This window comes from Piliocolobus tephrosceles, chromosome 1 (assembly GCF_002776525.5).
Source record: "Piliocolobus tephrosceles isolate RC106 chromosome 1, ASM277652v3, whole genome shotgun sequence".
NCBI classification, from domain to species: Eukaryota; Metazoa; Chordata; class Mammalia; order Primates; family Cercopithecidae; genus Piliocolobus; species Piliocolobus tephrosceles.
The window spans coordinates 15,072,935-15,097,799 of NC_045434.1; the positions used below are offsets into that span (position 1 = coordinate 15,072,935).

The following is a 24,865-nucleotide window of genomic DNA, read 5'->3' on the forward strand; positions in this document are numbered from 1 at the left end:
TGAAGGAAAAAAAATATATAAAGAATGTCCCGAGCCTATGATAAGACCTTGGCTTTTATGTGCCATTTCTCCTATAGCTATTGGTCTGATCCATGCCTTCTCCAATATCATTCCAGGACCCCAAGGAAAACAGAGCAACATAGGAAGGAACTCCAATAAAGTGGCAACAGAGATCAGATTTGGGATTTCAAAAGGTTGCTCTGATGTCAGAGTACACAGGGTTGGACTGAAAGGGAGCACAGCTAGAGGCAGGGAGATCAATGAAGTTGCCCATGTGGTGTTTTAGGTGGGAAGTAATAGGAGCCTGAAGAAAGGAAGTGGGGATGCAGAAGGGGACAGAAGCATGATACAGGTCAAAAGCATAAAATTGATTGCATCTATGGACTGTTTGGATGTAAGGAGTAAAAGGAAAATAAAGTTGATAGTTTATATAGACCTGCCTTGGAAACGGGGTAGATGGCAGTGAGATTCCACAAGATTAGGAATGTAAGATTCAAGATAGGCTTGGGAAATGGTGAAGGCAGTTGGTGATCTCAGGTTTAAGCGTGTGAAGTTTGGGGTGCATGGGGAAAACCATAGGAATGTGTCTCGAGGTAGTCAGCTATATAAGCATGGAACTCACGAGAAATGTCTGGAGATAGCGATTTCAACTCACTAGTTTGTAGGTAATAGTTGAATTGGTGTGGACAAGAGCTGCAGGAAGAATTGTTGAGTGGGATGAGGGCAGAACACTGGGGAACACAAACTCTAAGGATTGAGTAAAGACATCTGAGAAGGAACACTAGAGAGGCTGGAAAAGGAAGACTTCAAAAAGACAGCAGTTAGCATCCAACACTGCAAGAAGGCAGGTCAACTGACAAGGACCTGAAGTGCTTCATTAATGATCTTGGTGAGAGTGAGGAGTGGGCGCAGAAGCTTGAACAAAGTGAAAGAGGAGAAACAATAAGGCTAGGGTTATTTTTCAGAAAACCGGGTGATGAGAAAGACAGCATGGGATAAAATAACAACTGGAGAAGGAGGTAGGGTCAAGAAATGGTGTGTGGGGTGTGTGTGTTTGTGTGTGTATGTGTGTGTGAATTTCACTGCCACTTTTTTATCCCATAGAGAGTCACCTTGGTTTGATCTCTACAAGTCTTAGAAGGGTCACTGACTCCCAGCTGCCCCTCCTTCTCCCCTTACCTTAGGGTCATAACTGGGCATTCAACTCTTCTCAGAGTCTCTCCCTTTTTTACATAGGGTTTTGGGGACATCACGTATGATTCTAGGCCTTGGTGGGTTTGACATATCATAACAATCTGCTTATTCCGTCTCTTTTTCTTATTTAACTAAAGCTCTGCCTATGTCTTCCATAGTTATGGGAAACGACTCTCATCAGCCAGCCATGGCATAGCACCACACCCAGGGCTATCCATGCTTGTGTGGTCCATATAAATAATCATTCAACTGGGAAATTTTGAGAATAAAAGGAGTGTTGTTAGCAATGACAGGCAGACAATACGTGCAAATGGAAACTGTCCCAGTCAAATGAAGACATAGTCAAATAGACATAGTCATAGACATAGTCAAATGAGCCCTACTCATTCTTCATATTTGCATTGTCACAGCTCAAAACACATGAAGGGGTTTTATATACATTGTATTATTTGAGGCTTTTTAAGTAGCACACATTATTTTACTTTATTATGAGATGGAATCTTACTCGGTTACCCAGGCTAGAGTGCAATGGCACGATCTCAGCTCACTGCAACCTCTGCCTCCTGGGTTCAAGCGATTCTCCTGCTTCAGCCTCCTGAGTCTCTGGGACTATAGGCACATGCCACCACACCTGATTAGCTTTTGTATTTTTAGTAGAGACAGAGTTTCACCGTGTTTGCCAGCCTGGTCTTGAACTCCTGACCTCAAGTGATCCTCCTGCTTGGTCTCCCAAAGAGCTGGGATTACATGCATGAGCCATCGTGCAGGCCCACACATTACTTTAGAAATAAATAGGTAAAGGGAATCATGTTTGCAGAATCTGAGCTGGCAGGGACTGTCTGGTGCAAATCCCTCATTTTATAAATGAAGATCCCAAGGCCCAGCTCTCTGGAAGCTCCAGTAAGACCTGAATAACTATCAGATTTGAGACCCTCCTGCTTTAGATCCACTCCCCCCAGCCTCCACCAGTTGGGAGGGGAGATAGAGTAGAGGTTGTCCATGGATTTGCCTTGGGATGAAGAGCTATGAGGAAGTCTTCATGAATTTGTCCCTGAATGGCAGCCAAAGCAGGAAGCCTCCTAAGTTTGGAATGGGGGCCAGTGGCGCTCAGGATCTATATCTCGCAGAGCATATGGAGGCCCGGATCACTGTCTCCTCCTCTGGCTCAGGGTTTCCCCATTTCATTCTGCACCTGCATCTTACATCCCACAATCAAGTGGAGCCTCTGCAGCAGTGGCAGACTACAGGTCTGTATTTACATGGGTCTGTATTTCATCTGCATCATGACACCAACCTCTACCACTTTCTGTGCCACCCAGTTCTGGGAGGGAAGAGATTTCATGGCTTTGATGGACTCTCCTAGTGCTATTTACATGCAAGAAACAATTAGGAAAACAAAAATAAGTGAGCGTAATGATTAACTTTTGATGTTAACTTGACTGGAATAAGAAATGCTTGGAAATCTGGTAAAGCATTTTTTTTCTAAGTGTGTCTGTGAGGGTATTTCCAAAGGAGATTGGCATGTGAGTCTGAGAGGACTAAGTGGGGAAGATCCACCCTCAATGTGGGCAGGTACTGTCTAGTCTCTGGGTACCTGCAGAAAACAGAAATAGAAAGGGCCAATGGGTTAATCTATCTACTGGAGTTGGGATATACTGTCTCTCTCCTGTCCTTGGACAATTTCAGGCTCCCCGACCTTTGGACTCCACGAGTTACACCACGAGTTACATAACCAAAGTTACGGCCCCCGGGTTCTCAGGCCTTTGGCCTTGGACTGAGTTACACCATCAACTCCTGATTCTGATGCCTTTGGACTTGTACGGAGCTGTACTACCAGAATTCCTAGGTCTCCAGCTTGCAGACAGCCTGTCCTGGGACTTCTCAGCCTCGAGAATCATTTGAGCCAATTCCCCTGATAAATCCTCTCTCATCTATCTATCTATATCTACATCCATATCTAATCTATGTCTATATCCATCTCCTATTTGTTCTGTCTCTCTGGAGAATCCTGACTAATTCAGAGAGTAACAAAGCATTTTTCTCATGTTTTATCTTTTGTCTCAGAATCTAACTAATCACTTCCTTAATTACTTGAATGAGCCACTGGAGGTTTGGAGTCGTGATTCCTGCTCTATTTATATCAACTTATTTTTGATGAGATGACCCTGCCTCTGAATACTGAGTCTAAACATACCAATAAAAAGATGAGAGACGGCTAGGTATGGTAGCTCACGCCTGTAATCCCAACACTTTGGGAGGCTGAGGCAGGTGGATCACTTGAGGTCAGGAATTCAAAATTAGCCTGGCCAACATGGTGAAACCTCGTCTCTACTAAAAATACAAAACTTAGCTGGGCATGGTGGCAGGCACCTGTAATCCCAGTTACTTGGGAGGCTGAGGCAGGAGAACCACTTGAACCCAGGATGTGGAGGCTGCAGTGAACCAAGATTTCTGCACCACTGCACTCGAGCCTGGGTGACAGAGTGAGGCTTCACCTCAAAAAAAAAAAAAAAAAAAACCTGTTCCAGGCCCTGTTCCAGGCCCTGTTCCAGGCCCTGTCTTTTTCAATTCATTTTTCTAAAAACATTGTCTATGATCCACCCCTAGTCAATCAAAAATAAATAAAAATCAAAAAGAAATCAAGGAACAGGCTTCTCTTGTAATTGGAAGAGAGCTGTGAGCAAGGTGAATGATCTGTGGGGACTTCCTTGAGGCCAGTAACCTTTCTATGTATTCCTTTTGGACCCCATAATAAGAAGGACCTACTTCACCAATGCAGTTCAGTATGTGTCTCATCTCCACAGGGCACTCCTCGGTGGGCACTTTGGTCTCACCAGTGAGTTCTTGGCCATCCCCAACAGGAGATGGATGCTCAGGGGAGCTCAGCGGGATGCCATCAAATCCTTGTCTGATCGATTTCCATTGTTCTGATTTTACCCACCTCAACAGCCTTCGCATCCTGAGCAGCCTGGCAGCTTTGTGAAGTGGCAGTATCATAGCCAGTGAGGTTTATCCAAGGCACGATTATTGCTAACTGAGCAGACCTACTTCTTAAGTCCCTCAGTAGTCAGAAAATCCACTGGTCATACAAATGTGAGTCTTCTGTTTCCTTAATAATTTCTCAAATGAATAAATAAGTTGGTGTTCAGCCTTTTACTATCAGTTCTTTGAGCTTGTTTAATATAAGCCTGCCTCTAAGAGACAGGGGCAAAATTAAATTTCCAAGCTTGTGGGCTGAGCTGGGCCTGGCAAAGTTGCCAAGGGATGATGGGCCACCATGTGAGGCCTCTGGGGAAACATCAGGCAATCTCTCCTCTCTGGTGACAATGGACAGCTGCCAAAGGGCAGTTTAAATTTTTTCAGATACCTATGCTCCCTATTTATACTTACATGCTTTCTCTTTCACAGTGCAAATTTCCAAAAAGGCAGCAATTATCCCTGATGGATCTTGTCAATCTCACACAATGCTGAGTGCAAAATGTGGGCTTAAATTCTAACGAATGGGCAATCGGTTTTCACTAGAGACCACATTTTGTCTTTCTAGCTGTACTGGCCCCAGAAATAAAATGTTCACACGGCCTCATAAATACAAATAACCTCAAACAGCTGCAGTAATTTGTGTATCAGTATGGAGCTGAGGTCCACAAATCCCACCAGCATTTATAGAGTAGTTTTGGTGCGCACAGATGACAGTTGGGCTCTTTGAAATGGCATAAAATAGAAAAGGGGTAGAGATGAGATATTGATGAGCTACTTTTGGGAGTTGACCTCATAAGGCAGCACTCACTGCCCAGTTCTGGAGAATTCAGACAGAAGTATCTGTACAGTCAAGTGTAATACCTGAAGAAAGGCTCATGGCTTTTTTTTTTTTTTTTCCTCTCTTAGTTTGGGAAACTCCAACTATGTGTGCATTTATTTTACTTTATTTTATTTTATTTTATTTTTTAAACAGCTTTTGCAAAATATGTGTGTATTTTTAAGGAGTTAAACAACATATGATTATTGTGAATACATTAAATAATAGGGAATCTTTCAAACATGGTTGCTGCTCTCAACAGTCTCTTAGGAATAGCCTTCCTTGTCAGGACACAGACTTATTTATTCTTTTTCTCAGCTGCAAGGTGTCTCATGGGACTGAGGGGGTCCTTGGTTACAATAGGTAGGGTAATCTCCTGTCCAAAAGTCTGGTCCCCCTGTGTCATGTGACAGAATTAGATACCCTGATAGGTCTGCCTGGCTTTGGCTGGAGGTTATAAGTTTAATGTGGCCCTGGTCAGTAGCAGTCCTGTCTGCTCAGGAGCCTGGCTGCTGTGTCCCTAATACAAGAGTGGGGCAGGGAAGTGTTGGGTAGAGAAAGGCGGGTCCCTAGCTAGGTCTCCACCCCCACGGACCTAGGTGAGGACAGGCACTCCTGCTTTCCCGCCCAAATGTTGCATTTTCCAAGATCACCCTTGCCTACCACATCCCCATCCTGGGACTATAAAAACCCAAGTCCCAGCGGGCAGACACACAGGCTTCCAAATGTTGAGAGGAGCACAAGGGTGGAAGAAGACACAAGCGTCTGGATGGTGAGAGTAGGTTTAGGGAGCACACCAGTGGAAGAGCACACTGACCGATGCCGGCATGCTGGCAGGCCATCCATCAATGGGACGAGGTGGAGTTTGGCTGGGGCAGTTGGAGGAGAGCCAGGGCCGCTGAGCCACCCAGCTCCATGGGAAACCATCTCCCTTCTGGCTCCCCTGTTGGTGGAGAGCTGCTTCCACTCAATAAAACTTTTCACTCATTCTCCAAGCCTTTGATCTGATTCTTTTGGTAAACCAAGGCAAGAACCCAGGATATAGAAAGCCCTCTGTCCTTGCAACAAGGTAGAGGGTCTAATTGAGCTGATTAACACAAGCTCCCTATAGATGGCAAACTAAAAAAGCACCCTGCAACACTCACCCACGGGGGCCTCAGGCTCAGGAGCTGTAAACATTCACCTCTAGACACAGCTGTGGGGTTGGAGCCCCACAGCCTGCCCATCTGTATGCCCCCCCTAGAGGTTTGAGCAGCGGGACACTGAAGAACTAAGCCACTCCCCCATCACAGGCCCTGTGAGGGGGACAGTAGAATCTTTCCTGTTTCATTACCATCACCTGTCCCTTTCTACAGCGGTGACTTCATGTGGCAAAATGATAAAGATGAGGGACTCACACATAAAACAGACTCTTCTGGCTGAAGCAGGAAATCTCCTGCCCTCAGTGACTGCTGACTTTGTGGTTTGGAGCTCTAATTTTTCCTTTTAGTCTCTCATTTTTCTATACTTTATGTACTTTCGTGACCAGTGGCAAATCCATGTGAGTCTGCAGCAAACTTGATCATTGCCTCCTCAGAGGAGGGAATTCGGCTAAGGGGCAGAAGTAGGTTCAAGGCAGAGGGAGACACTAAGGCAAGTTTTGAAGCAGGAGTGAGAGTTTATTAAAACATTTTAGAGCAAGAGTAAAAGGAAGTAAAATACATTTGGAAGAGGGCCAAGCAGGCGACTTGAGATTCAAGTGCCCCATTCAGCCCTTGGCTCATGGTTTGGTACATTGGCATGGTGGCATGGTTTTCTTTTTTCCACCTGTCATTCTTCCCTTCAGGTGGGCTGTCACTCATCTGCCACATGCGCAGTGTCAGTCAGCACTCGGAATGGTGATTGCATGCATACTGCATTTACTGAGGTTGTATGTATGCTTTCTAGGGGCGATTTTCCTTTACGGGTGGAACGCCCCCAGAAGAAGGTCATACATCCACCATTTTGCCTCTTAGTATGCAGGGATGGGCCTGCTCACCCAACTCTTGAGATATTATCAAGAAGCTGTTGATCACCATCTTGAGGTGTTTGTTGTCTATTGGGAGACCGTCTTCCCCTGGAGCCGGCTGTGACCGATTGTCATTTCAGACAGAGAGTTTAACAACCAGCTGACCATCCCTTGATGGTTGCCTGACATTCCTAGGGGGGGCCTCTCCTGTCTTGCAAATGTCTGCCTAACTACCTAGTCTAACACTTTTATTTATAAACTATCCCTTTGTTATATAATTTTCTACCAAGTTCAATATTAGTAGCTGAAATCTTCTTAGAATTAAATTCTTTTCCATTTCCACCTGTTTTTGTTTTTGATTTGATTTTGGCCCCCGCTTCCTGTAGACTCTGTATTTGAACTCTCCCTGAGGCCAAAGGACTGATGGCAGAGAGTTCTGCTCTTGCCTCTGTTGCCCTAGAGGGAGGGAAATGAGTGGTCCAGCTCCTGTCTAAAACTAATTCTGAAATCTTCCAACAGTTGGGAATATAATCAATCAAAACACAATGGGAAACAAAAGCTTTTATCCTCATCCATTTTCAGCAAATGCATTATTTAAAAAACATTCAGTTTCCAGAGCTTCAGAGAGAAATCCGTGTAGTTTGGGCAAGCACAATGATAAGCGATTTTCAGATGTTAATTGTAGTTATGTTTCCTTTTCATCATCAAAAGATCAGATGAAATTTTCAGTAGACTTTTCTAGACTTTTTTTTTTTCCATGTTGAAAGATGTAATATTTTTCAGCTGTGTTACAGCTCCAGTGAAATAATTACCTCCAACTGACAAGGTTAATGGAGAACTCAGAATCTGTGTATTTAATTCTAAGAAAATTTCAGCTGCTAATCCTGAGCTCCATAGGAAATTATAACAAAGACATATTGTTTCTAAGTGAAAGTAGAGAGTCTTTTCTTCTTCTACTTATAATTTAGGTTCCAGGGGTACATGGGTAAATTGTGTGTCACTGGGGCTTAGTGTATGAATGATCCCATCCCCCAGGTAGTGAGCATAGTACCCAACAGTTTTTCAGTGCTTACAGGCCTCCCACCCTCTTCTCTCAAGCAATCCCCAGTGATATTTTTGCCATCTTTATTTCCGTGTCTATTCAGTGTTTATCTCCCAGTTATAAGTGAGAACATGCAGTACATTTGGTTTTCTGTTCCTGCGTTAATTTGCTTAGGATAATGGCCTCCAGTTGGATCCATGTTACTACAGAGGACATGATTTTATTCCTTTTTATGGCTGCATAGTATTCCATGGTGTATATGCACCACGTTTTCTTTATCCAGTCCAGCACTGATGGGCTTCTGGTTAATTCCATGTCTTTGCTATTGTAAATAGTGCTGCAATAAACAAATGTGTATTTGTGTCTTTTTGGTAGAACAATTTATTTTCCTTTGAATAGATATCCAGTAATGGCATTACCAGGTTGAATTGTAGTTCTGGATTATTTGCGAAATCCCCACACTGCTTTCCACAGTGGCTGAGCTAATGTATATTCCCACCATCAGTGTACAAGTCTTCCCTTTTCTCGGCCACCTCACCAGCATCTGTTGTTGTTTGACTTTTTAATAGTACCCACAGAACTTTTCAAAAGTGTGATTAAGGCCCGATGCAGTGGCTCATGCCTGGAATCCCAGTATTCTGGGAGGCCAAGGCTGGCAGATTGCTTGAGTCCAGGATTTCAAGACTAACCTGGGTAACATAGCAGAACCCTGTCTCTACTAAAAATACAAAAAATGAGGCAGGCATGGTGGCACGTGACTGTAGTCCCAGCTACTCAGGAGGCTGACGTGGGAGAATCACCTGAATCCAGGGCGTTAAGGCTGCACTGAGCCAAGACAGTGCCACTGCACTCCAGCCTGGGTGACAGAGTGAGACCTCATCTCAAAAAAAAAGTGTGATTAAGTCTCCACTGCTCCTAGTCTCATCTCCAAATCCTTAAACTCATCTTGTATACTAAAGACAAGTGACAATTGGAAGTAACTGTTTATCATATTTTGTTATCCTTGTCGTTGGAAGAAAAAGAAGGCTGTACAGACAAAGCTGCTGTGGACTTGGCCTTAGCTACTGCAGGTGCTCTGGCCTATCCCGGGAGAGCTGCGTAGGCTCTGGAGAAGCAGGTGCGTGTTAAGGCTCACCAGACCCATGGTAGTGACATTTATCAGACTCTGCCCTTGCAGCCTGGAGGAGCTAGTTTCTCTCAATCCACCCTGGCTGACTGGGGAAGAAAGGACAGGTTGAGGTCATGTGTCATGAGCATGGCATTTGCTCCTCGTTGGCTCCCAGAGGCTTTCTGGAGGCTGCCTCTCACGGCCTTTCACTAGGCCAAAGGCATGGGAGGAAGACAACAGAACCAGAGTCAGCATGTGTGCCATTAAGTCCTGACTGGCCACTTACTATCTGTGAGATTTGGGGCTAAATACCTGAAATCTCTGAGTCTCAAATTCTTCATTCTTAAAATAATGAAAATGTATGCCGTTTTGAAAGATCAGGTGAAGTAATACAAATGCAACTACTTTACACATTTTTGAATTCCTTTGTAAATGTCAGATTTGTATAATTGTTGCTAATGAAAGTCTCCTCTGGCAATAGTTCAAAGGCTGCCAACAACTGAGTGATATTTTTGAGTTTAATCCAGGATCCTCCTGGCTGGAAGGCTGATTCTGAAGGAAAGCGAGTTTCCTCTAAGGAACTTGGAATAGAAAATTAAATTTATTGAATCAGTCATGTAATGCAGAGTATACCCCCACCCAGGAAGCACTTACCATGCTAGAGCAACCATCTCAAGTTTTCTTCTGATTATTTTAGCCTTAAAATGCTTAGTAGTGAATCAGGGTCGGGGATAGGGAGAGTTAATATTAAAACAATGTTTGTGACTGCACCTGTAGTATTTATCTAAAGCATTCTTGCACATGCACGTGTACACGCACACAGTACTGGGATGAATACACACAGCATGGAGGAAGAGATGAACACACAGATTTGTGTGAAGAGGCAGAGGTTGAGGAATGTGATGAATCAGGATCTCTTTATAGCCATGGATGTTTTTCTCTTGGGAAGTTTTCATGTTCTTTCACCCATTTGGTTTTGGTGGGGAGATACTGCTTTGACGGAATGGGTAGTGAGTGTGTTACCATTCTGAAACTTGGGGCTTGGGGTGACCTACTGTCTTAGAGAAGGGAGGCTTATCAAGGGAGAGCAAGGGAAGCAAAACATGGGTAAGCAAACACACTTTTGAAATGACAGCTTCTGGCAAGTCCCTGATACATCCCCCAAAACTCCAGATTTTTTTAAGGAAATCCAGGCTTTAGTAAGAAACCAGGAATGTTCTGGAAGCATTAAGGGAGGTTAAAACCTCTGCTCCCACTTAACCTCCTTTCACAGCCCTGAGGGAAGAATTGGCTGAGCTAGGCAGAGAGATGGGAGAAAGCCAAGAACTTGGATAAGACAGTCAGCTTCCTGGACACCACATTCAACCATATTTACAACTTAAAATCGTGGTAATAAGTAGGTGTCTCCTTTTCAAGTGAACGTGATTTAACCTTCCGGCTTCTGTATGGTACTTGTGGAAAGGGTTACTAATTTAAAGAACTACCTCTATTCTATGTCAGAAACCTGAGTCCAGCTTTAACACATTAGGAAGACAGACGGTGCAATATTCAAAACTGCATAAAACATGAAAAATTCTCACCCTATACTAAATAAATTATCTGAATTTTAAATATTGAAAATGTATTCATCCACCCATTCAGCAGGTAATTGACCCATGATGCAAAGATACTGATAAACTCCTTGGGGAAAACAGATAGTTACCAACACTGCGTGCCAGGTGTTTTCAGGAGGGTACAAACACAGTCAAGGTGGAAGGGTCGAGGGAGGACTGGGCAAGGTCTCCCAGAGGAGAGTGTCTCAGCCCTTTACTAAGGCAGACTCACTGAAAGCGCCAGGCTGTGACAAGAGCTTGTGTCAAAACGTGAATCAGTACACTGCTTCCTTCATCAAGACAGTCTCACTAAAAAAGAGAATGAACTGAAATCAATGGTCTGCTTAGACATTTAGTTCACTTAGGATCTGACCAGAGCTCATCTTGTCGTAAACCAGTAACAAAGGATCCTGGCCAGCAGCTGGCGTGTCGTGTCCTGTGCACCATACTTCAAGCACTTGTGCTAAGAGACAATCAAGAGTCATTCAGGGGAAAGGAAGGAGGGGTGCCCCACAGAGAGAGCAGCAGGGGTGAAGGCCTAGAGGCAAGAGAGGGTCTTCCATATTAGGAGAACTGCGCAGTAATTCCTCTAGTCCCAGAGGGTGAGAGGCTAGAAAGTTCAGCAGAGGCCAAGCTTATTTTAAATTAAGGAAGCATGGACTGAAAGAAATGTAATTCTTGCCTTCATCACAAGCTCACGCCATCCTCCCGAGAAAAGTCTTTCCGAAGCAAGCATTCAGCAGAGCCCTTAGCCTTGAGGCCAAAGGCGCCATTCCTTCTAAAACTCTGTTTCAAAGCAGCACAGGAAACCTTGCCTTTAAACAGAGAAACCAGCGAAGATGAATTCAACAGCGACACCTATAGACCACATCTAAGAGTCTTGGTTTCGGAGAAACTCAGTTTCTCTGTTGAGTTATCAGAGCAGTGAGAAAGGTTTAGCTGCTTTACAAAGAAAGGAGAGAGAGAAGAGTTAGAGGGTTAGAGTTGCCTTTGTCCGCAGTCTTTATCTCTGAGATCAGACATCAAGTAACCTGTGTGCATATGGAAAAGGATGTAGGGGTTACTGTTAGGACCACTACCTTTTTTTTTTCTTTTTTTTTTGAGATAGGGTCTCACTCTGTCACCCTGACTGAAGTGCAGTGGCGCGATCTCGGCTCACTGCAACCTCCGCCTCCCAGGCTCAAGCAATTCTCCTGCCTCAGCCTCCCTAGTAGCTGGGATTACAGGCACACGCCACTACCGCCTGGCTAATTTTTGTATTTTTAGTAGAGAGGGGATTTCACCATGCTGGCCAGGCTGGTCTTGAACTCCTGATCTCAATTGATCCACCTGCCTCAGCCTCCCAAATTATGCCAGCTGGGATTACAGGTGTGAGCCACCGTGCCTGGCAAGACCACGACCATTTAAAGCTTGACTTAGCTTTAAATCCCTAAACAACCAAGACTCATTTATTAGCTTCTTTCTTGTGAGAACAAAGATATTAAGCCAATGTTGGTTTTCAGGTTCTCTGAGACAAAAGTGGAAAGTCAGGAAGTAAAAACATACATAAAACAGGCCAGGTGTGGTGGTTCACTCCTGTAATCCCAGTGCTTTGGGAGGCCGAGGCAGGAGGATGGCTTGAGGCCAGGAGTTGGAGATCAGCCTGGGCAACATAGTGAGACCCTACCTCTATACAAAAATTTAAAAAAAATTTTCAGGTGTGGTGGCACATGCCTGTAGTCTTAGTTACTCAGGAGGCTGAGGCTGGAGAATCGCTTAAGCCCAGGAATTTAAGTTTGCAATAAGCTATGATTGCACCACTGCACTCCAGCATGGGCAACAGAGCAAGATTCTGTCCCAAGAAACAAACAAAGAGCACACACAAAAATAAAACAAACCACATATGGCACACTGTGCCCAGGTCCGATCCCAAGAATTTCCCCTGGGAACACATCCCTATGAAGCATCTGTGAAAATTAGACGCTTATTTTCTTTTGCCTTCTGAACAACTTGTACATTCTTTGGATTCACGGAACAGTTTTTCTTCAGATGTTGTGAATATGACTCATGGATGCCCTTTCCAAGAATATTCAGCATTTAGTGGGTTTCCCAGGAATTTTTCTTCAGAATCCCAAAAAATAGGACATCAAGTTTCTTCTCTTTTCCCTCCCCTTTCTGGCAGCTGTGCTCAGAAGGCAAGGACAGGGCTCTGCGATGTTCACGGGCCTGTGAGCTGCCTCCTGAGATGTGTAGCTTCTACTTAGGCAAGGCGGGTAATAGATGGAATATACATATTTTTAAAAAGAAAAGTTAACTGTAGTAAAATGAGACTGTGCTTAACATACATCCATGGCCAGGCATGGTGGCTCAAGCCTGTAATCCTAACACTTTGGGAGGCTGAGGTGGGAGGATCACTTGAGCTTAGGAGTCTGAGACCAGCCTGGGCAATATAGTGAGATCTCATCTCCACAAAAAAAAAAAAAAAAAACAAATTAATTAGCCAGGTGTGGTGGCACACGCCTGTAGCATCAGCTACTTGAGAGGCTGAGGTGAGAGGATCACTTGAGCTCAGGATGTTAAGGCTACAGTGAGCCGTGATTGCACCACTGCACTCCAGCCTTGGCAAGAGAGTAAGACCTTGTCTCAAAAAAAAAAAAAAAATGTACGGCCATGCTTCCCACCCATGAGGGTAAGGGAGGAGACCACCCCTCATATTGTCTTATGCCCAATTTCTGCCTCCAAAGAAAGAAGAAGTAAAAACTAAAAGGCAGAAATGAAATCCACAGGCAGACAGCCCGGCGCTGCGCCCTGGACCTGGTAGTTAAAGATCGACCCCTGACCTAACTGGTTCTGTTATCCGTAGATCACAGACATTGTATAGAAATGCACTGTGAAAATCCCCATCTTGTTTTGTTCCGATCTAATTACCGGTGCATGCAGCCCCCAGTCACGTACCCCCTGCTTGCTCAAACCATCACGACCCTCTCACATGCACCCCCTTAGAGTTGTGAGCCCTTAAAAGGGCCAGGGATTGGTTACTTGGGGAGCTCGGCTCTTGAGACAGAAGTCTTGCCGATGTCCCCGGCCGAATAGGCCCCTTCCTTCTTTAACTTGGTGTCTGAGGGGTTTTGTCTGCCGCTAGTCCTGTTACAAGGGCACTGGAGAACGTGTACATCCAGAGGTGCTGAGATTCTGAGAGGAAATGATATCTTCTCATCCCTTGTCTGGTAAAGAAGGACTCCTGGAAGATGAGGCTTTTACACATGACACTCTCCAAGGACATTAAAGAGACAAAGGTAAGGTCAGTAGAAGTCAGTCTAGAAGGTCAAATTAAGGAGTTTGAGGTTCATTCTGCTTGTGATAGAGACTAGTTTTGTGGAGGAAAAGATAAGAGGAATGCATGACATCAGTAATTGTCCTTAAATCACCTGCTGTGTGTTCAGTGCCAGGTTGAGCCATCTACACACAGAAAGTCAGTTTCCAGGGCTCCTTACCTCCCAGGGGATCATGTATAATTTAGTTCCTGCTGAGTGAAACTTGGCTTGACTGAATAGGTCTTTTACTAGAAATTTCTATGCATATGGAATATTTTGCAACTAAAATTTTCAATAATTTATCCTCACTAAATGCCCAGCACTGAAGTGAATACTTCAAATTTTTGTTATTATCATACGCATTTAAACATTTTGGAAATTTAAGCTTTGAAAATTTTAAATATTGCCCAAGATAAAGCAGTAAGTGACATAGAGCTGGAATTCAGACTCCAGTCTTTCCTACTCCAAAAACCTCACTGTTATTAGGACTCTTCTCTGCCTCCAATAAGCATAATTTCAGAAATGCATTATCAGCTTTTGGGGCTAACCCTCCCCTGGCAGTGGCTTATAATCCTTTAAAGATCATTTCCCTACCTGCTCCTAAATGAGGTTCTCTGTTCTGAAACAATTCTTATACCTCAGGCTCCCTTGTGGATGTTTGATATGGTTTGACTCTGTCCCCACCCCAATCTCATCTTGAATTGTACCTCCCATAATTCCTATGAGTTGTGGGAGGGACCCAGTGGGAGATAATTGAATCGTGGCGGCAGTTTCCCCCATACTGTTCTCGTAGTAGTGAAGTCTCATGAGATTTGATGGTTTTATATGGAGAAATCCTTTCACCTCGCTCTCATTCTGTCTCTTGCCTGCGCCATATGATAAATGATTTTCACCTTCTGCCATGATTGTGAGGCCTCCGCAGCCACATGAAACCATGACTCCATTAAACCTCTTTTTCTTTATAAATTACCAGTCTTAGGTATGTCTTTATCAACAGAGTGAAAATGGACTGATACAATATTTAAAGAAAAGTACAAATTTTAGTCTCATCAGATAACTAGCACCTCATATGCTGGAGGTAGAACTTTAAGACCTCTAATTATTAAATGCTTCACCTTTGAGATCATGTTAAAATCTGTAATCATGTGAGATATAAGTTGATCACACAGCTATCCTCCTCTCTCAAATTTCTTCCAAAAACAACTCACATTAAAAAAAATTTAGAATAATGTCCTTTTCTCTTGTTTTTTAGGGGAAAATATATCTAGATAGGAATCATCTATGTAGGTGATAAGTAGAAGGCCTTTTTCTTTCTACTTTATGTAAGTTAGTATTAGAACAATTTGGTTATCACGGGAAGAGCTCCAGATTAGAGGACAGGAAATCTGCATTTTGTCCCCTGCTCAGCCATCAGTGTGAACTTGGGGCTAGTTGCTTCACTCCCAAGGGCCTTCATTTTCTCATGGATTACGTGAGGAGGGATGGATTATATCATCTCCTAGGGTGTTTTCAGCTCTCCCATTCTATCATTGTAAACATCAAATATCAATAAAAATTTTAAGGGTCTTATTAACACAGATCTTTCTCTTAGGTGATAAATATTCTATTTGTTTGATGGAAGCCATTTCCCTCCAGGAGTCTGCCATATGCTAATAAGAAAGAGTTTTATTTATTTGTTTTTTCCTACCTGGCCACCTTCATTTGCTTTTCAAAGCTGGCAAGAAGAAGAAACACACATGGTGCGTAGCTCTTATGTACCAGGCACTGTGTTAGGCACATGCATTATGTCTTCGTTTCAAAGATGAGGGGTGGAGAAGTCCATGTCTAATACAGGTACTCACTCATCTGTGAAATGTTTCTTGAGAACTTCAGCTGGGCGCGGTGGCTTATGCCTGTAATCCCAGCACTTTGAGAGGCCAAGGCAGGCAAATCACCTGAGGTCGGGAGTTCGAGACCAGCCTGACCAACATGGAGAAACCCCATCTCTACTAAAAATACAAAAAATTAGCCGGGCGTGGTGGCACATGCCTGTAATCCCAGCTACTCGGGAGACGCAGGCCGGAGAATTGTTTGAACCCAGGAGGCAGAAGTTGCAGTGAGCTGGTATCTTGCCATTGCACTTCAGCCTGGGCAACCAGAGTGAAATGCCGTCTCAAAAACAGAAAAAAAAGAAAGAAAGAAATATTTCTTGAGAACTTCAAACCTGCTGATGATGTTGTTTTGGGTGCTAGAGATATAGTAGCAAGTGAGAGAGACAAAACTATCACATGACGTCATATAAACACCAATTAATCCCACTGATATTTACTGAATGCCTACCATATACCAAATACTGTGCTAGTTGCTGGAGGTACCAGAGTGAACAAATTCCTGATCTCATCAAGTTTTACAGCTCAGCCAACTGAAACAATGGATAACACTTATAGCATAGAGCAATCTGGAAATACCAAAGAGACACGTAATAGAAGGAAACATACTTTTACCTTCACCAAGTCAAATGGTGAGTTAATCAAGCTGCTTGTGATGCTACAAATCTAAAGTGATCTCTTTGCTTAGTTATTCAAGTACAGGACTGCTGCCATTGACCTGGTTACTTTTAGAATAGAAATTTAGGGGCCGGACACGGTGGCTTACGGCTTTAATCCCAGCACTTTGGGAGGCCGAGGAGGGTGGATTATGAGGTCAGGAGATCAAGACCATCCTGGCTAACACGGTGAAACCCCGTCTCTACTAAAAATACAAAAATCAGGTGGGTATGGTGGCAGGCGCCTGTAGTCCCACCCACTTGGGAGGCTGAGGTAGGAGAATCGCTTGAACCTGGGAGGCAAAAGTTGCAGTGAGCTGAGATAGTGCCACTGCACTCCAGCCTGATGACAGAGCAAGACTCCGTCTCAAAATAAAATAAAATGAAATAAATATAAATTTAGGCAGGCAATAAGATCTACAGCATCTCCACCTGAGTGTCTTCATTTCTCTTCCTCTTCTCTTACAAATTATTTTTTTTAATCACTACTCATCTTTCTTTGTGAGAGAAGCACCGATATACTTATTGTTCCAGCCCCTTTCCTTGAAATATTGGATTCCAAATAGTCTCAGGTCACCACCAGCACAGCATATTGTGAATCACCCACAGGGAGCAAGGTCAGGAAGACAGCATTATCCTCCTTGATTCAGCTCAACTTGAAACTACTAGAAAGTGACCCTATTTTACATTCGCTTCAATCTTCCCAAGATTCTGGAACTGTACATAGTAAAGCCAGATGGTCGATATGCCTGGAAACTTTCTAAGCTCACTCAGGTCTAGATTTATGTAATTAATGGTATTTTAAAAAAGAAAAAAAGAAGAGTGTCTTGTCAGTATTGAAAAAGCCATAAAATTGGAGCATTTCAGTAAATCATAGTGGGCTTGGTAGCCTGACTTCCCCAATTAACAAAATAAGACATTTTAAGAGGTTTGCTGTGGAAAATTCAAATAGGCTCTGAAAACACAGTATTAAATTACATTTATTTCATTTTTTTAATTGAACAGTCTAAATTAGACTTCATTTAAATTCAGGACTATGAGAGTTTATACAATTGGGGTTGATCCACTTGTGTGCCTTTTTATGTTAATCCAACAAACATGTATTGGGTGCTTACAAAAGACAGAACAACTGGCTACAATGTGTAGGAGTTTACCAGGAGAAAAAGATGTACTTCAGCAGTAGAGGAGGGAAGAGACAGAGGCAGAAGACAGAGGAAAGTTAGGAGAGGCGGTCCAGGCAGATGTGAGAGTCTGTGCAATGGTCAGAGGTACGAAACCACATTGCAATTTGAGGGAGCCAAAAGTTGGAAACATGGGGGAATAAGAAAGCAGTGGAAGGCATGGCTCAAAACCCTAGCCACCAGTAATGAAGGAGCTCCACACCAAGCCAATGGAACTACTGCCAAATTCTGTAACTGATAGAAGCCACTAATATGTTTTAAATCAAAGGGATACAGGATTAGACAGTGTTTTAGGAAGGTTCACTGTTACCATTATTATTATGAATTTATCATCGTATACCTAAGAGTTGATTTTGGGTCTGCTCTATCTTTGAAACAGCCTTTGCAAAAATTGTAACAGGCTGGTGCAGTGGCTCACGCCTGTAATCCTAAAACTTTGGGAGGCCGAGGCAGAAGAATTGCTTGAGTATAGGAGTTCAAGACCAGCCTGGGCAATAAGTGAGACCCCACCACTACAAAATATTTTTTAAATTAGCTGGACATGGTGGCTCATGCCTGTAGTCCCAGCTGGGTGTGGTGGCACATGCCTGTAGTCCCAGCTACTCAAGAGGCCGAGGTGGGAGTATTGATTGAGCCCAGGAGGTCAAGGCTGCAGTGAACCATGATTGTACCACTGCACTCCAGCCTGGGTGAAACAGTGAGACTCTGTCTCAAAAAATAAAAGTAAAAAAATTATAACAGTGAGAAAATTATGGCAGTGAAAGAGTTCTGATCTAACCAATCCCCATTATGCCTTTAGCTTTCAAATTGCCCTTAATTATTCCTGGGCTTGGGCCAAGCTAACTTTGGGAGACATTTAGTTTATAGTTTAAATGATAATAGCCCTTCCCCCAAATTCAACCACCTTTGTAATGAGAGACAACCAGACTAGGAGGATGACAGGAGCCTGAATTCTGCTAAGGTATAGACATAAACAATGACCTGTCATTATTCCAGAGGTCACGGATATGCAACTTCCTCAATTACTACTGCAAATGACATTACTATTGTAGAACCTAGGATTGGGCTTTTGAGATGTCTTTTCAGGTTTTGCATTTCTGACGGCCAGTGGCTCCACCTGGACCTACTAACCCCCACCAACCACACCCCCATCCCCTCTATTCCTGTGTGCATGACTCCCTGGCCTGCCAAACTATCCTTGAAAAACCCTAGGCTCTGAAATTTCAGAGAGACTGAGTAATAATAGAATTCCAGTCTCCCTTTCAGCTGGCTCTGCATGAACGAAACTCTTTCTCTATTGCAATTCCCCTGTCATGATAAATCAGCTCTATCTGGGCAGTTACGTCATCATGTTGATTAACTTTTCCTCAGCAGTAACTTCTCTGACTCTCCACCCCCTGGAAGCTGCAGGGGCCTTGTGCCTTCCTATCAGTGGTTAACATCGTTAAGGCAATCCAGAACCAAAAAGCAAATATATATATTTTAAAAAACTCAAAAGCTTAATGTTTTTGTAAGGCAAAGGATTATCTACTTGATTTTTATCTATTTTATGAATTTTGAGTGTTTTGAATATGAACTAAAAACTACTAAACAGACTTTACTGCATCATGGGCTTTTAGCTGATAGAGTTGACTATTTTAAGTGGCATAACCTAAGCTTGAAGGAATTCATTTGGATAAGGATATTAGAGCAGACTGATAAGTGAAATAGTTTAGTGCTGTCTCGTCTGGAGGGTTTAATTTCTAAGACATTGGAACATAGATTGGGCCATGGCAATTTGCTACATTTTTTCTCTTTTTCAAAAGCCCAGTGACTCCCAAATAAGAAGATCTTGGCAGCTAATCAATGCCTCACCTATTTGAGATAGCAGACTTCAGGCAATTTTAAACTCTCTAATAAAAGGCTTTGCAGATGATCTGGAGCAATTGTGCTTGGCATTGACAAACAAGTGCTATTATCATTCCATAAGGAGCCAGCACAGACCTGGCTGACAACTGATGTTCACTGACTGAATGAGCACAGATTTCCAGGAATTAGAGACTAGTGATATTTAGACTCTGACAGTCTTTTACTTACGGTGAAAAAAAAAAAAGCATACAAAAATTAGATAATTAAAGAAAGGAAAAACTGGGAACAGGAACAAGGAAATACCATAGTACCTTGATTCTCAGCCAAAATGTGGGCTTTCATATGCAGAAGAATGAAACTGGACCCATACCTCTCACCGTGTACAAAAATTAATTCAAGATGGATTAAAGACTTAAATGTGTGTCCTAAAACCATAAAGATTCTAAAAGACAACCTAGGGAAAACTCTTGGCCTAGAGTTTGGCCTAGGCAAAGAATTTATGACTAAGACCTCAAAAGTACATGCAACAACACAACAAAAAATAAGGCAATGGAACTTAATTAAACTAAAGAGCTTCTGTACAGCAAAAGAAACCATCAACAGAGTAAACAGACACCATACAGAATCAAAAGGATCTGAAGATACTTCTCAAAAGAAGACATACAACCAGCCAACAAAGATATGAAAAAATGCTCAACATCACTAATCACCAGAGAAATACAAATACAAGTACAGAAAAGCACCATCTCATATCAGTTAGATTGGCTATTATTAGAAGGTCAAAAAATAAATATGTCAGTGAGGATACAGAGAAAAGGAAATACTTAAATGCTGTTGGTGGGAATGTAAATTAGCTCAACCCTTATGGAAAACAGTATGAAGATTTCTCAAAGAACTGAAAATAGAGCTATCATTTGGCCCAGCAATCCCACTACTGGGTATCTACCCAAGGAAAAGAAATTGTTTTATCAAAAGATACCTGCAATCATAAGCTGATTGCAGCATTGTTCACAATAACAAAGTCCTGGAATCAACCTAAGTGTTCATCAATGGTTGATCAGATAATGAAAATGTATACACCAAGGAATACTATGCAGCCATTAAAAAGAATGAAATCATGTCCTTTGAAGCAATGGATGAGGCTGGAGGCTATTATCCTAAGTGAAATAACTCAGAAACAGAAAATCAAATACTCTGTGTTCTCACTTATAAATGGGAGCAAACAATGAACATGCAGATGGAGATAATAGATACTGGGGACTTCAGAAGTGGGAAAGTGGGAGGGGGCAGAGGGTTTGAAAATGACCCATTGGGTACAATGTTCACTATTTGGGAGATGGTTCACTAAAAACCCAAAACTCACCATTATGCAATATATCCGCATAAGAATCCTGCATACATATACCCCATGAATCTAAAATTATATTTTTTTCCAGGCATAGTGACTCATGTCCATAATCCAGCACTTCAGGAGGCTGAGGTGGGCAGATCACTTCAGCCTAGGAGTTTGATATTACCAACCTGGGCAACATGGCAAAAACCCATCTCTACAAAAATTAGCCAGGCATGGTGGTGTGCACCTGTAGTCCCAGCTACTCAGGAGGCAGGGGTGGGGGAATAAATTCAGCCCAGGGTGTTTGAGGCTGCAGGGAGCCATGATCATGCCAGTGCACTCCAGCCTGGATGACAGAGTGAGACCTTGCCTCAAAAAAAAAAAAAAAAAATTAATAAAGATTATAAAACTGTCAAAAATAAATGAAATTTGGGCTTCAATATATTATAAAATATAAGAGAATTCCTTCTCCAAAATGTAAAATAAAATTGTGTAGCTAGCCCTGATATTCACAGCACGTTGTCAATACTTGGAATATTTACAGGCTAGCGAACAGCAGCACCGACTTTCCCTTTGTCTCTTCCTTCCTCCATGACTTGCTGGTCAGTAACATTCTTCTTTCAAGTTCTTCATAGACATTTTCTTTGGCAAGATTGTTCCTCAGTTGGCTTTCTTCTACTTCACCTTTCTTTTTTGTCTTCTGCTACAGTGGCACCATTTTATGATAGCAACAGTGTAGATGTGATAGAATTCTGTTTGTGTTTTTGTTTTTGAGACAGAGTCTCACTCTGTTGCTCAGGCTGGAGTGCAGTGGCACCATCTCGGCTCACTGCAATCTCAGCCTCCTGGGTTTAAGCGATTCTCCTGTCTCAGTCTCCCAAGTAGCTGGGATTACAGGCGTACACTACCACGTCTGGCTAATGTTTGTATTTTTAAAAAAGACGGGGTTTCACCATGTTGGCCAGGGTTGTCTCGAACTCCTCGGGTGATCCACCTGCCTCAGCCTCCCAAAGGGTTGGGATTATAGGCATGAGCCACTGCACCCAGCCAGGTGTGATGGAATTCTAATCTCTCATTAAATAGTTCTTTTGGTATAAAAAAAAAAAAAAAAAAAAAAAGTCATCATTAAGACAAAAACAGGCTTTCCGGTTTCTCATTTTGATACTTCTATAAATATTCTCTACTAAAGCAGACAATTAATAGACAACACCCTGCCAACGTTTGTCTTCAACTTCTAGTTCCTTTAATATCACAGTGATGAGTAAAATTAAAAGAAAATTGTCAGAATAAAAATGTCACCTCAATAATTGAGTATAGAAGAGGAAAAATTATGCTATAAAACCCATTTCTGTATGTTAATGATTTGAAAGATAAAAAGTAACTTATCTGTGGATAAGTGGACGTGTTAATTTCTTCAAGTAATGGAGCCATGCTTTAGCTATTGGGAGATGAAGATACCAGAGCTATTTGTTTTCTGCTTATGACAATGCTGGGTTAACCTGTTTGAAATTAACAGTCTTGCTAAGAAAACAATACAAACTGGAATTTTAAAAACCTAACAAGGATTTGAAAATAAAATTATACACCAATCACCCTTACTTACATTGTTGCAAAAATCTTAAATAAATTATCAGCTAGTCAAGCCCAGTGCTATATAAAAAGAAAAATACATAATGACCAAATTAGTTTATTCTGAAGTTACAAACATGGTACAATCTTCAAAAAAAATCTATCAATGTGACTTTCACATTAACAGAAAAAAAAGAGGGAAAATGGTGCTTTTATCTTAAATAAAGAAAACATCTTTTGATAAACTACAACACCTGTTTTGGAATCAAACTAGGAAAAGAAGGGAAATTCCTTAATCTGATCAAAGATATCAACAAAAACTTACAATGAATATTATTTGTAATAATGAGGGGTTTTCTTTTGGGGGGGGGTTTATTTGTTTGTTTGTTTTTGAGACAGAGTCTTGCTCTGTCACCCAGACTACAGTACAGTGGTATGATCTCGACTCATTGCAACCTCTGCCTCCCAGGTTCAAGCGATTTTCCTGCCTCAGCCTCCTGAGCAGCTGGAATTACAGGCGCCTGTCACCACCCTTGGCTAATTTTTGTATTTTTAGTGGAGACGGGGTTTCACCATGTTGGCCAGGCTGGTCTCAAACTCCCGACCTCAAGTGATGATCTGCCCACCTCAGCCTCCCAAAGTGCTGGGATTACAGGCATGAGCCACCATGCCCTGCTATAAAGATGAGTTTTTAAAAGTTTTTCACCTTTCTACCTTTTGCACCTTGACTGGGAACAAGACAAGGTTACATATCTGTGCCACTTCTATTCAACATTGTCCTGGAGTCTTAATGACTTTAACAAGTCAACAAAAATATATAACAGAATAAATACTGGAAATGAAAAATATTATCATGATCATTTTAACAGCATATCCAAAATATTCTACAGATAATTATAGTTTACAAATGAATTTAATAAATAATTGCATTTTTATTCAATATAGAAAGCAATTCTATTTCTGCATACCAATAACAAAAGTAAGAAAAAAATGGAAATACTTAAAATAGTATAAAATATCATCAAACGCCTAAGAATATATAGACATAATCTCAACACTGAAAACTGCAAAACATTATTGATAGAAATTAAAGAAAACTTAAATAAATATAAGTACTTATTATGTTTGTAGATCAAAAGACTCAATGTTGTAAAGACGTCAACTCTTCACAAATTGATGTAAATCCAATGCAATCCCAACTTTGAAAGATCCCACAACATGTGTGTGTGTGTGTTTGTGTCTCAAAACTGGGAAGCTGATTCTAATATTTATACGGAAATATAAAGAGTTGAGATAATAAAAAAGGAAAAAACCTGTTATAATTCCTATAATACAAGATATTAAAACTTATTTAAAACTACAGTAATTAACAATCTGGCACTAGTGAAAGAATAAACAAATAGAGCAAACTAGACTTCAGAAACATATCTACACGTATACGGACTTTTGGTTTAAGATTTGATTTGCAGCATGTGACGTTTACAATTTTGCTCTAATGCTATGCTCACTCTTCCACCCTCCATCATAATATAGTCAGATGAGATCCAGGCCATTTGGAGATCCTGCAGAACGTCACATTGTTGTTGTACATTGTGGACATTGTGTTGACTCAGTCAGATAAGCCCCAAGGTAGCTGGAATGCTGGAAGCCTTAAGACACACGCACCTGAATTGGGATAGACCTGCTTCTGCGCTCATGCAAGTGGTTGTTGGCGGGACTCCGTTCCTTTAGGATTGTTGATCTGCGGGGCCTCAACTCCTCACTGGCTGCTGATCTGAGGCCATCCTTAGTTCTGTGTCTTGTGGTCCTGTTCATGGAGCAGCTCACAATATAGTAGCTGGCTTCCATCAGCAAGGGCAAGGCAAGAAAGAGTAAGTAAAAGGGGACATGGTCTTTTGTAGCCCAATCTAAGCAGTAACATTCAATCACTTTTGCCCTATTCTCTTAATTATTAGAGCAGTCACTAGGTCAGTCACTAAGACCAGCCCACATTCAAGGGTAGGGAATTGTATAAGGATACGAATACTCCAAGGGGAGAGTTGTTGGATTCATTTCAAAAGCTGCCTGCCACAAACTCTGAATTGCCAATGTAGAAATGTTAAATGGGAAAAATTGATTTTGGCCCCTGTAGCCTTAACTCTTGGTTTAATCCCCTGCTGCAACTAAAATATGATTTTTAAGATTTACCATAGAGGAAATGAGGAGAAGAGGCTTATTCAAGTTTACCTTATCTAACATAAGAGGCACATGACTTAAGCTCACATTCTTGCTGCTATCTCAACATGTCAGCTCTTACTTCCCATGAAGAAGAAGGAAAAAGGGAAGACCTTCTTACCTACTGACATATGTTAAAACTAAGCCGAGGTTTCCATGGAGTAGATGTACTTTTACCTCTTCC

At 42.1% G+C, this 24,865-nt stretch overlaps 1 pseudogene; it reads left to right on the forward strand.

The window, feature by feature from the left end:
• Positions 1-4,167: 4,167 nt before the first annotated feature.
• On the forward strand, positions 4,168-4,341 carry LOC111545346 (annotated as a pseudogene).
• Positions 4,342-24,865: the final 20,524 nt, after the last annotated feature.